This window comes from Bufo bufo, chromosome 4, assembly GCF_905171765.1.
Source record: "Bufo bufo chromosome 4, aBufBuf1.1, whole genome shotgun sequence".
NCBI classification, from domain to species: Eukaryota; Metazoa; Chordata; class Amphibia; order Anura; family Bufonidae; genus Bufo; species Bufo bufo.
This window is the reverse complement of record NC_053392.1, coordinates 289,403,585-289,416,622: the sequence shown is the minus strand read 5'-3', so window position 1 is coordinate 289,416,622 and position 13,038 is coordinate 289,403,585.

The window sequence follows — 13,038 nt, the reverse complement described above, 5'->3', positions numbered from 1 at the left end:
TTAAAATAAAATAAAAAATTGTGCTAGATAATACATTTGGGGCCTTTGCTGCATTTCTGACAGTCCAATACAAGCGTTAAATACTGCTGCTATATTCTGTTATTAAAAAACACCCATTTTGTGCAAGAAAATACATTTGCAACCTTTGCTGCATTTGTGACAGTCCAGTACAAGCTTTAAATACTGCAGTTATATTCTGGTTTTAACAAAAACACCCATTTTGTCCTAGATACTATATTTGGGGCCTTTGTTGCTGTATTTGTGACAGTCCAATACAAGCGATAAATTATGCTGTTAGATTATGGTTTAAAATAAAAAACACCCATTTTGTGCAAGATACTAAATTTGCGGCCATTGCTGCTTTTGTGACAGTCCAATACAAGCTTTAAATACTGCTGTTATTTTCTGGTTTTAAAAAAACACATAAGTTGTTCTAGATACTACATTTGGGGCCTTTGCTGCATTTTTGACAGTCCAATACAAGTGTTGCATGCTGCTGTTATATTCTGTTTTTTAAAAAATCACCCATTTTGTCCTAGATACTACATTTAGGGCCTTTGCTGCATTTCTGACAGTCGAATAGAAGGGTTAAATACTGCAGTTATATTCTAGTATTAAAAAAAACACCCATTTTGTGCAAGATACTAAATTTGCTGCCTTTACTGCTTTTGTGACAGTCCAATATAAGCTTTAAATATTGCAGTTATATTCTGGTTTTAAACAAACACCCATTTTATCCTTGATACTACATTTGGGGCCTTTGCTGCATTGTGACAGTCCAATACAAGCGATAAATACTGCTGTTATAATCTGGTTTTAAAAAAAACACCCATTTTTAGCAAGATACCACAAGTGCGGTCTTTGCTGCATTTGTGACAGTCCAATACAAATGGGAAAATACTGCTGTTATATTCTGGTATTAAAAAAACACCCATTTTGTGCAAGATACTAAATTTGCGGCCTTTGCTGCATTTGTGACAGTTGAATACAAGCGTTAAATACTGCTGTTATATTCTAGTATTTTAAAAAAACACCTATTTTATGTAAGATACTTAATTTGTGGCCTTTGCTGCATTTGTGACAGTCCAAAACAAGCTTTAAATACTGCAGTCATATTTTGATTTAAAAAAAAACACCCATTTTGTCCTAGATACTACATTTGGGGCCTTTGCTGCATATGTGACAGTCCAATACAAGCGTTAAATACTGCTTTTAGATTATGGTTTAAAAAAAACACAAATTTTGTGCAAGATACAGTAGGTGAACCCGATTTTGTGTCAATCTCGCTCTCTTTCTCGGCGAGATTGAGCACCTACGAGCCCCATCGCGGGAGCCAGCGCCAAGCTGGCTTGCCGCGATGGAGACAGAGCCGTCATAGAAGCGACGGGAGATCCGACTTGGATTCCCGCCAATTCTACACGTGTGCGGCGTTTGTTATGAATCCTGAGGGGGAAGTCCCCGCCGGATTTTAAATAAAAATCCGGCCTGGGTCCCCCCCTCAGGAGCATACCGGGCCCTTAGGTCTGTTATGGGTTGTAAGGAGAGCCCCCCCTACGCCGAAAAAAACGGCGTAGGGGGTCCCCCTACAATCCATACCAGACCCGTATCCAAAGCACGCTACCCGGCCAGCCAGGAAACACTGTAGCCCAATGAGAAACACGCTACAGTGTTTGGGGTCTGAGCAGTTCCCCCATATTGGACACTATATTTCTGTGATTTTGATTCATATGTATTGAATGTGCCTTCACCTGGCATTTAACATTCTTTTGCACCTGGTAGCCTCCATCACACGGTCTGATATGGGTGTGGCTTACAGTCTTGCTTTATTCACATTGCATTAGTTGTCCTGCTATGCGGTTGTGTGGAAGCTTGGCTGTGAGCTGGATTTCATCACCTTCAGACCGTGTTCACACCATACTTAGCATTAAATACTGCAGTTAATTTCTGGTATTAAAAAAAACACCCATTTTGCGCAAGATACTAAATTTGTAGCCTTTGCTGCATTTTTTACAGTCCAATATAAGCTTTAAATACTGCTGTTATATTCTGGTTTTAAAAAAAACACACATTTTGTCCTAGATACTACATTTGGCGCCTTTGTTGCTGTATTTGTGACAGTCCAATACAAGCGATAAATTATGCTGTTAGATTATGGTTTAAAATAAAAAACACCCATTTTGTGCAAGATACTAAATTTGCGGCCATTGATGCTTTTGTGACAGTCCAATACAAGCTTTAAATACTGCTGTTATTTTCTAGTTTTAAAAAAACACATACAGTAAGTTGTTCTAGATACTACATTTGAGGCCTTTGCTGCATTTGTGACAGTCCAATACAAGCGTTAAATACTGCTGTTTTATTCTGGTTATAAAAAAACACCCATTTTGTACTAGATACTACAATTCGGCCCTTTGCTGCATTTCTGACAGTCCTATACAAGCGTTAAATACTGCAGTTAATTTCTGGTATTAAAAAAAACACCCATTTTGTGCAAGATACTAAATTTGTAGCCTTTGCTGCATTTTTGACAGTCTAATACAAGCTTTAAATACTGCAGTTATATTCTAGTTTAAAAAAAAAAAACATTTTGTGCAAGATACTACATTTGCGGCATTTGCTGCATTTTTGACAGTCCAATACAAGCGTTGCATGCTGCTGTTATATTCTGGTTTTTAAAAAAACACCCATTTTGTCCTAGATACTACATTTAGGGCCTTTGCTGCATTTCTGACAGTCGAATATAAGGGTTAAATACTGCAGTTATATTCTAGTATTAAAAAAAAAACACCCATTTTGTGCAAGATACTAAATTTGTGGCCTTTACTGCTTTTGTGACAGTCCATTACAAGCTTTAAATACTTCAGTTATGTTCTGGTTTTAAAGAAACAACTATTTTATTCTATATAATACATTTGGGGCCTTTGCTACATTTTCGACAGTCCAATACAAGCGTTAAATACTGCCGTTATATTCTGGTATTAAAAAAAAATGATTTTGTGCAAGATATTAAATTTGCGGCCTTTGCTGCATTGTGACAGTCCAGTACAAGCTTGAAATACTGCATTTATATTCTGGTTTTAAAAAAACACCCATTTTGTACTAGATACTACATTTGGGGCCTTTGCTGCATTTCTGACAGTCCATTACAAGCGTTAATTTATACTGTTATATATATATTTTTTTTTTAAAACACCCATTTTGTGCTAGATACTACATTTGGTGCCTTTGCTGCATTTCTGACAGTCCAATACAAGCGTTAAATCCTTCTCTTATATTCTGGTATTAAAAAAACACCCATTTTGTGCAAGAAAATACATTTGCAACCTTTGCTGCATTTGTGACAGTCCAGTACAAGCTTTAAATACTGCAGTTATATTCTGGTTTTAACAAAAACACCCATTTTGTCCTAGATACTATATTTGGGGCCTTTGTTGCTGTATTTGTGACAGTCCAATACAAGCGATAAATTATGCTGTTAGATTATGGTTTAAAATAAAAAACACCCATTTTGTGCAAGATACTAAATTTGCGGCCATTGCTGCTTTTGTGACAGTCCAATACAAGCTTTAAATACTGCTGTTATTTTCTGGTTTTAAAAAAACACATAAGTTGTTCTAGATACTACATTTGGGGCCTTTGCTGCATTTTTGACAGTCCAATACAAGTGTTGCATGCTGCTGTTATATTCTGTTTTTTAAAAAATCACCCATTTTGTCCTAGATACTACATTTAGGGCCTTTGCTGCATTTCTGACAGTCGAATAGAAGGGTTAAATACTGCAGTTATATTCTAGTATTAAAAAAAACACCCATTTTGTGCAAGATACTAAATTTGCGGCCTTTACTGCTTTTGTGACAGTCCATTACAAGCTTTAAATACTTCAGTTATGTTCTGGTTTTAAAGAAACAACTATTTTGTTCTATATAATACATTTGGGGCCTTTGCTACATTTTCGACAGTCCAATACAAGCGTTAAATACTGCCGTTATATTCTGGTATTAAAAAACACTGATTTTGTGCAAGATATTAATTTTGTGGCCTTTGCTGCATTGTGACAGTCCAGTACAAGCTTGAAATACTGCATTTATATTCTGGTTTTAAAAAAACACCCATTTTGTACTAGATACTACATTTGGGGCCTTTGCTGCATTTCTGACAGTCCATTACAAGCGTTAATTAATGCTGTTATATTTTGTTTTAAAAAAAAACACCCATTTTGTGCTAGATACTACATTTGGTGCCTTTGCTGCATTTCTGACAGTCCAATAAAAGCGTTAAATCCTTCTCTTATATTCTGGTATTAAAAAAACACCAGTTTTGTGCAAGATACAAAATTTGCGGCCTTTACTGCTTTTGAGACAGTCCAATACAAGCTTTAAGTACTTCACCGATATTCTGGTTTTAAAGAAACACCTATTTTGTTATAGCTACTACATTTGGGGCCTTTGCTGCATTTGTGACAGTCCAATACAAGCGTTAAATACTGCTGTTATATTCTGGTTTTAAAATAAAATAAAAAATTGTGCTAGATACTACATTTGGGGCCTTTGCTGCATTTCTGACAGTCCAATACAAGTGTTAAATACTGCTGTTATATTCTGGTATTAAAGAACACCCATTTTGTGCAAGAAAATACATTTGCAACCTTTGCTGCATTTGTGACAGTCCAGTACAAGCTTTAAATACTGCAGTTATATTCTGGTTTTAACAAAAACACCCATTTTGTCCTAGATACTACATTTGGGGCCTTTGTTGCTGTATTTGTGAAAGTCCAATACAAGCGTTAAATTATGCTGTTAGATTATGGTTTAAAAAAAACACACCTATGTTGTTCTAGATACCACATTTGGGGCCTTTGCTGCATTTGTGACAGTCCAATAAAAGCGTTAAATACTGCAGTTAAATTCTGGTATTAAAAAAATACCCATTTTGTGCAAGATACTAAATATGTAGCCTTTGCTGCATTTTTGACAGTCTAATACAAGCTTTAAATACTGCAGTTATATTCTGGTTTTAAAAATCACCCATTTTGTGCAAGATACTACATTTGCGGCATTTGCTGAATTTTTGACAGTCCAATACAAGCGTTGAATGCTGCTGTTATATTCTGGTTTTAGAAAAAAACACCCATTTTGTCCTAGATACTACATTTAGGGCCTTTGCTGCATTTCTGACAGTCGAATATAAGGGTTAAATACTGCAGTTATATTCTAGTATAAAAAAAAAATACCCATTTTGTGCAAGATACTAAATTTGCGGACTTTACTGCTTTTGTGACAGTCCAATACAAGCTTTAAATACTTCAGTTATATTCTGGTTTTAAAGAAACAACTATTTTGTTCTAGATAATACATTTGGGGCCTTTGCTGCATTTGTGACAGTCCAATACAAGCGTTAAATACTGCTGTTATATTCTGGTTTTAAAAAAACACCCATTTTGTGCTAGATACTACATTTGGGGCCTTTGCTGTATTTGTGACAGTCCAATACAAGCGTTAAATACTGCTGTTATATTCTGGTATTAAAAAACACCCATTTTGTGCAAGATATTAAATTTGCGGCCTTTGCTGCATTTGTGACAGTCCAGTACAAGCTTTAAATACTGCAGTTATATTCTGGTTTTAAAATACACCCATTTTATCCTAGATACTACATTTAGGGCCTTTGCTGCATTTGTGACAGTCCAATACAAGCGTTAATTAATGCTGTTATATTTCGGTTTAAAAAAAACACCCATTTTGTGCTGGATACTACATTTAGGGCCTTTGCTTCATTTCTGACAGTCCAATACAAGCGTTAAATCCTGCTCTTATATTCTGGTATTAAAAAAACACCCATTTTGTGCAAGATACTAAGTTTGCGGCCTTTGCTGCATTTGTGACAGTCCAATATAAGCTTTAAATACTGCTGTTATATTTTGGCTTTAAAAAAACACCCATTTTGTGCTAGATACAAAATTTGGGTCCTTTGCTGCATTTGTGACAGTCCAATACAAGCGTTGAAAACTGCTGTTATATTCTGGTTTTAAAAAAACACAAATTTTTTGCAAGATACTACATTTGGGGCCTTTGCTGCATTTCTGACAATGCAATACAAGCGTTAAATACTGCTGTTATATTCTGGTTTTAGAAAAACACCCATTTTGTCCTAGGTACTACATTTGGGGCCTTTGCTGCATTTGTGACAGTCCAATACAAGCGTTAAATACTGCTGTTATATTCTGGTTTTAAAAAAACACGCATTTTGTTCAAGATACTAAATTTGCAGTCCAGTCCAATACAAGCGATAAATACTGCTGTTATATTTTGTTTTTTAAAAAACACCAATTTTGTGCTAGATACTACATTTGGGGCCTATGATACATTTCTGACAGTCCAATACAAGCGTTAAATCCTGCTGCTATATTCTGGTTTAAAAAAACACACCAATTTTTTCCTAGCTACTACAAACCAGATTCCAAAAAAGTTGGGACACTATACAAATCGTGAATAAAAACTGAATGCAATGATGTGGAGGTGCCAACTTCTAATATTTTATTCAGAATAGAACATAAATCACAGAACAAAAGTTTAAACTGAGAAAATGTACCATTTTAAGGGAAAAATATGTTGAATCAGAATTTCATGGTGTCAACAAATCCCCAAAAAGTTGGGACAAGGCCATTTTCACCACTGTGTGGCATCTCCCCTTCTTCTTACAACACTCAACAGACGTCTGGGGACCGAGGAGACCAGTTTCTCAAGTTTAGAAATAGGAATGCTCTCCCATTCTTGTCTAATACAGGCCTCTAACTGTTCAATCGTCTTGGGCCTTCTTTGTTGCACCTTCCTCTTTATGATGCGCCAAATGTTCTCTATAGGTGAAAGATCTGGACTGCAGACTGGCCATTTCAGTACCCGGATCCTTCTCCTACGCAGCCATGATGTTGTGATTGATGCAGAATGTGGTCTGGCATTATCTTGTTGAAAAATGCAGGGTCTTCCCTGAAAGAGATGACGTCTGGATGAGAGCATATGTTGTTCTAGAACCTGAATATAATTTTCTGCATTGATGGTGCCTTTCCAGACATGCAAGCTGCCCATGCCACACGCACTCATGCAACCCCATACCATCAGAGATGCAGGCTTCTGAACTGAGCGTTGATAACAACTTGGGTTGTCCTTGTCCTCTTTGGTCCGGATGACATGGTGTCCCAGATTTCCAAAAAGAACTTCGAATCGTGACTCGTCTGACCACAGAACAGTCTTCCATTTTGCCACACTCCATTTTAAATGATCCCTGGCCCAGTGAAAACGCCTGAGCTTGTGGATCTTGCTTAGAAATGGCTTCTTCTTTGCACTGTAAAGTTTCAGCTGGCAACGGCGGATGGCACGGTGGATTGTGTTCACTGACAATGGTTTCTGGAAGTATTCCTGAGCCCATTCTGTGATTTCCTTTACAGTAGCATTCCTGTTTGTGGTGCAGTGTCGTTTAAGAGCCCGGAGATCACGGGCATCCAGTATGGTTTTACGGCCTTGACCCTTACGCACAGAGATTGTTCCAGATTCTCTGAATCTTCGGATGATGTTATGCACAGTTGATAATGATAGATGCAAAGTCTTTGCAATTTTTCGCTGGGTAACACCTTTCTGATATTGCTCCACTATCTTTCTGCGCAACATTGTGGGAATTGGTGATCCTCTACCCATCTTGGCTTCTGAGAGACACTGCCACTCTGAGAAGCTCTTTTTATACCCAATCATGTTGCCAATTGACCTAAGTAGTGTTAATTAGTCTTCCAGCTCTTCATTATGCTCAAATTTACTTTTTCTAGCCTCTTATTGCTACTTGTCCCAACTTTTTGGGGATTTGTTGACACCGTGAAATTTTGAATCAACGTATTTTTCCTTTAAAATGATACATTTACTCAGATTAAACGTTTGATCTGTCATCTACGTTCTATTACAAATAAAATATTGACATTTGCCATCTCCACATCATTGCATTCAGTTTTTATTCACAATTTGTTTAGTGTCCCAACTTTTTTGGAATCCGGTTTGTACATTTGGGGCCTTTGCTGCATTTCTGACAGTCCAATACAAGCGTTAAAAACTGCTGTTATATTCTGGTATTAAAAAACACCCATTTTGTTCAAGATACTAAATTTGCAGCCTTTGCTGCATTTGTAACAGTCCAATACAAGCGATAAATACTGCTGTTATATTTTGTTTTTTAAAAAACACCAATTTTGTCCTAGATACTACATTTGGGGCCTATGATACATTTCTGACAGTCCAATACAAGCGTTAAATCCTGCTGCTATATTCTGGTTTAAAAAAACACACCCATTTTGTGCAAGATACTAAATTTGCGGCCTTTGCTGCATTTGTGAGAGTCCAAAACAATCTTTAAATACTGCAATTATATTCTGTTGTTAACAAAAAACCCCATTTTGTCCTAGATACTACATTTTTGGGCCTTTGCTGCATTTTTGACAGTCAAATACAAGTGTTAAATACTATCACCTACACAGCTCAAAAAGCATCCACACAGAGAGCAATTCTAGTTAATTAATTCCTTTATTGGATATCCAAGAGAATGGTGTATCAATTAAAACATATACAAAAAACAGCACATAATGGGAACACTACGGTGTTACAAATAATTGTATAAAAACAGAGTGAGCTCCAGACCAATAAGGGACTAGTATCCCCCCATACACAAAATAAAGCAGTATCAGCTTAGTGGGGCGCATGTAGCAGTGGTAGCACCCAGGGCATGCATACAAAACACTCCAAACATTTAAGGAAGATGTAGACCAGGGTGCGGCCCTCACCAAGCAGGGACTGCAAAAGGAGGGGGGGGGGAAGAAACACAGTTTAAAGTGCAAGTGCAAAATGTACCTACTGATCCTGGTCTGAAGCAGCCGCCCGACGATCGTTTCGCTAATGCTTCCCCTTGGGGCATACTGAACTCCTCCATACTGGCCTTCTATATACTCCTGACATCTGGATTCAGCCAATCAATACACACCTACCCAGCTGTCCATAATTAAACGGATCAGCTGCTCTTGGCAAAGGGGGGAGTGCCCAACCAATAGTCAATCAGATCTCATGTTTAGTCACGTCATCAGCCACATGACCTCAAAATATTAGCACCGCCCACCTACATCTACGGACCATAGCGCCACACCATTCAATACTGAGCATCATCCACTTCTACTTTTTTCTTCTGCCTGTGCCTCCATATCAATCCTTGGGATTATGTACTGGGTCAGGGGTAAGCACTCGGATGATCGCATACCGCCATGCGATCCGCATCATGATCCAGTCTCACAAGCTAGCGGCGCCAGAGAGTGACGTCACCTCTGTACTCACGCCGTGCGCCCATGGCATCATCATCTCCTAGCAACTGTGTCACGAGGCGGATCACATGATCGGACCAGCGGCATCTTGAGTCCTCAATGATATTATTACATCCCACCTGCGGAGAACTAGGGTCCATAACTTATAACTTGTTGTTATCACTCTCTGCTGTCTATGAATGGTTGAGTATTCTACATGACCAATAAAAATGGGGCATATATCTCTGCAAATCATGAAAAAGTGACCTGTGCATATACAATTTAGTGATATTCATAATTGTGTAAAACTATACATATTATATTAAATATACAAAACAAAATTACTACATATCCCGCACAGTGTAAACATAAATGCAATAAAATACTTAAGATGCTTTAGTGTTGAATACATCATATTGATAAAAAAAAAACATATACAGTGCATATATGATTATTAAAAATCAATTATTGATAACAATTCATTATTATCTGTGTTAAATACTGCAGTTATATTCTGGTTTTAAAATAAACACCCATTTTGTGCTAGATACTACATTTAGGGCCTTTGCTGCATTTGTGACAGTCCAATACAAGCATTAAATACTGCAGTTATTTTCTGGTTTTAAAAAAAACACCCATTTTGTGCTAGATACTACATTTGGGATCTTTGCTGCATTTGTGACAGTCCAATACAAGCGTTAAATACTGCTATTAAAAAAAACACCAATTTTTTGTAAGATTTTACATTTGCGGCCTTTGCTGCATTTGTGCCAGTCCAACACAAGCTTTAACCGATTGCTCACACTAACGCCGATAGGCGTCAGTGCGGCAGCACTCTCAGGTCTCAGCGACGCCTATTGGCGTCATCTTGTGAAACCCGAGATTTCCTGTGAATGCGCGCTCACAGAAGCGCACGTTCACAGGATCGCGTAGTTCACAAGTTCAACTACAGCCTGCCAGCAGCGATCATTGGCAGGCAGGCTGTAGATTTTTAAAATAACCAATGAAATGGGTATGTCAGATGCTATTTTGTAAATAGCGTCTGATATACCTGCTACCTGCTCCTCTGGTGGTCCCTTTTGCTTTGATCGACCAGCAGAGGACACAGGCAGCTCTGTAAGTAGCACCAATCACCACACACACACACATTACACCCCCCCTGTCACTTATTAACCCCTGATCACCCCATATAAACTCCCTGATCACCCCCCTGTCACCCCCCTGTCATTGATCACCCCCCTGTAAGGGTCCCTTATCACCGCCAGTTACTTAGCTACTTGTTAGGTAGTTAGCGCCCAGCCCACCGCACCGCAGTCACTGATTAGTCGCTGATTAGCGTCATCGCTGTCGCTAATCAGCACTAGTACTATATAGTATCTGTAAGTGATCAAGACTGATCGCAATCAGATCTATATCAGTACATTAGGGTCACCTTAGGCACTTCAAAAAACGCAGTGTTTGCCCGATCAGGCCTGATCTTGTGCGCACACTTGCATTCAGTCCGCCCGACCGCAGTGACAGAATTTAATTTTTTTCTGATCACTGCAAAAACACAGTCAAATTGCTGCGGCGCTATAAAGATCACTTTTGAGCTTTCCGGATCTTTATTAGCGATCGCAGCATTACTTCGCAAGCACTCCTTTTTACTAGGTGTGCTCTTTTTCCTTGGTAGTCTCAGAGGAATACCCCCTAAATTTAGTTAGCCCAAAATGTCAAACAAGGGGTATTCCGCTAAAGAGGCCTATAGGATTCTGTACGTGATGGATGAAAGCGATGGGGACGCCTCACCCGCTGAATCCAGTGGTTCAGAATATGAACCTGTAGACAGCAGTGGCACTCTAACCGCTAGTGAAGATGACGAGGTTGAGGTCCCTGCTATGGTCAGGCGTACCCGATCCCATGTCAGTGTTCTGCATTCCCCACGTGATGAGCCTCATTTGCAGCAGAGTGGTGCTAGTGCTGATCTTTTTTATGGTGCGGCATACACCAGCAGCGCAGCACATCCTGGACCTTCTACCAGCACTGCCGTATTCCCTGGTGAAGTGGCGAGCACCAGAAGGGCAGTTCAAGCTGGTACTGTGCACGTGCAGTAACTCCCCCGTTGCAGCCACCACGTTTACAGGTCCTTAGAGCCCTTAGTCTCCCAGAAGTGCTGGCAAACCCAAATTGGCACTCCCCTGCTTCCGCCGCACCCGTATTGCCCCCTTTCACCGCCCAGTCTGGAGTTCGCATGGAGACAGCTCATTTAGGATCAGCCCTCAAGTTTTTTGAGCTGTTCTTCACCGCGGATCTCTATGACTTAGTTGTGGCAGAAACCAACCGCTACGCCACACAGTATATAACCGCCAATCCGGAAAGCTTCTATGCCCAGCCTTACCGGTGGAAACCAGTCACAGTTTTCGAATTTAAAATATTTTTGGGCCTTATCCTCAGCATGGGTCTAACTAAAAAAAAATGTATTGTGGTCCTATTGGTCTAAAGACCCAATACATTACATGCCCATGTTCTCTGCTGTTATGTCCAGGGCACGTTTTGAGGTCATCATGCGCTTTATGCATTTCACTGACAATAAAACCTGTCATCCAAGAGGCCACCCTGCTTATGACCGGCTCCACAAAATTTGGCCCCTCATAGACCGTTTGTCACCCAGGTTTGCAGATGTGTATACCTCCAATCAGAACATCTGCATAGACGAGTCCCTTGTACATTTTACCGGGCGCCTTGGCATCAAACAATACATCCCCAGCAAGCGCGCCCGGTATGGGGTCAAACTGTATATGCTCTGTGAAAGGGCCACAGGCTATACATATCGTTTTAGGGTCTATGAGGGAAAAGACTCAAAACTGGAGCCGGTCAGATGCCCTGACTACCTGGGGAGCAGTGGCAAGATTGTCTGGGACTTGGTGTCACCCTTACTCCACAAGGGGTACCACTTATACAGTACAGACCAAAGGTTTGGACACACCTTCTCATTCAAAGAGTTTTCTTTATTTTCATGACTATGAAGGCAAGAAATCCCACTTATTAAACCTGACAGGGCACACCTGTGAAGTGAAAACCATTTCAGGGGACTACCTCTTGAAGCTCATCAAGAGAATGCCAAGAGTGTGCAAAGCAGTAATCAAAGCAAAAGGTGGCTACTTTGAAGAACCTAGAATATGACATATTTTCAGTTGTTTCACACTTGTTTGTTATATATAAATTCCTCATGTGTTAATTCATAGTTTCGATGCCTTCAGTGTGAATCTACAATTTTCATAGTCATGAAAATAAAGAAAACTCTTTGAATGAGAAGGTGTGTCCAAACTTTTGGTCTGTACTGTACGTGGACAATTTTTACACAAGCGTGGCCCTCTTTCGGCACTTACATCTAGTCGGAATTCAATGCTGTGGCACCGTGCGACCTAGTCGCCGGGGCTTCCCCCAACGGCTCGTTAATACCCGACTTGCACGGGGGGAGAGGGCTGCCTTGTGTGACGAAGAACTGCTCGCGGTGAAGTGGAGGGACAAGAGGGACGTTTACCTTCTGTCCACCATTCACGCAGACACGACAGTACAAATACAAGGGCAACTGGAGTCATTGAGAAACCCCTCTCTGTCCACGACTATACCCTTCACATGGGAGGGGTGGACTTCAATGACCAGATGCTGGCTCCCTATTTAGTGTCCCGCCGCACCAGACGTTGGTATAAGAAGGTGTCTGTTTATTTAATTCA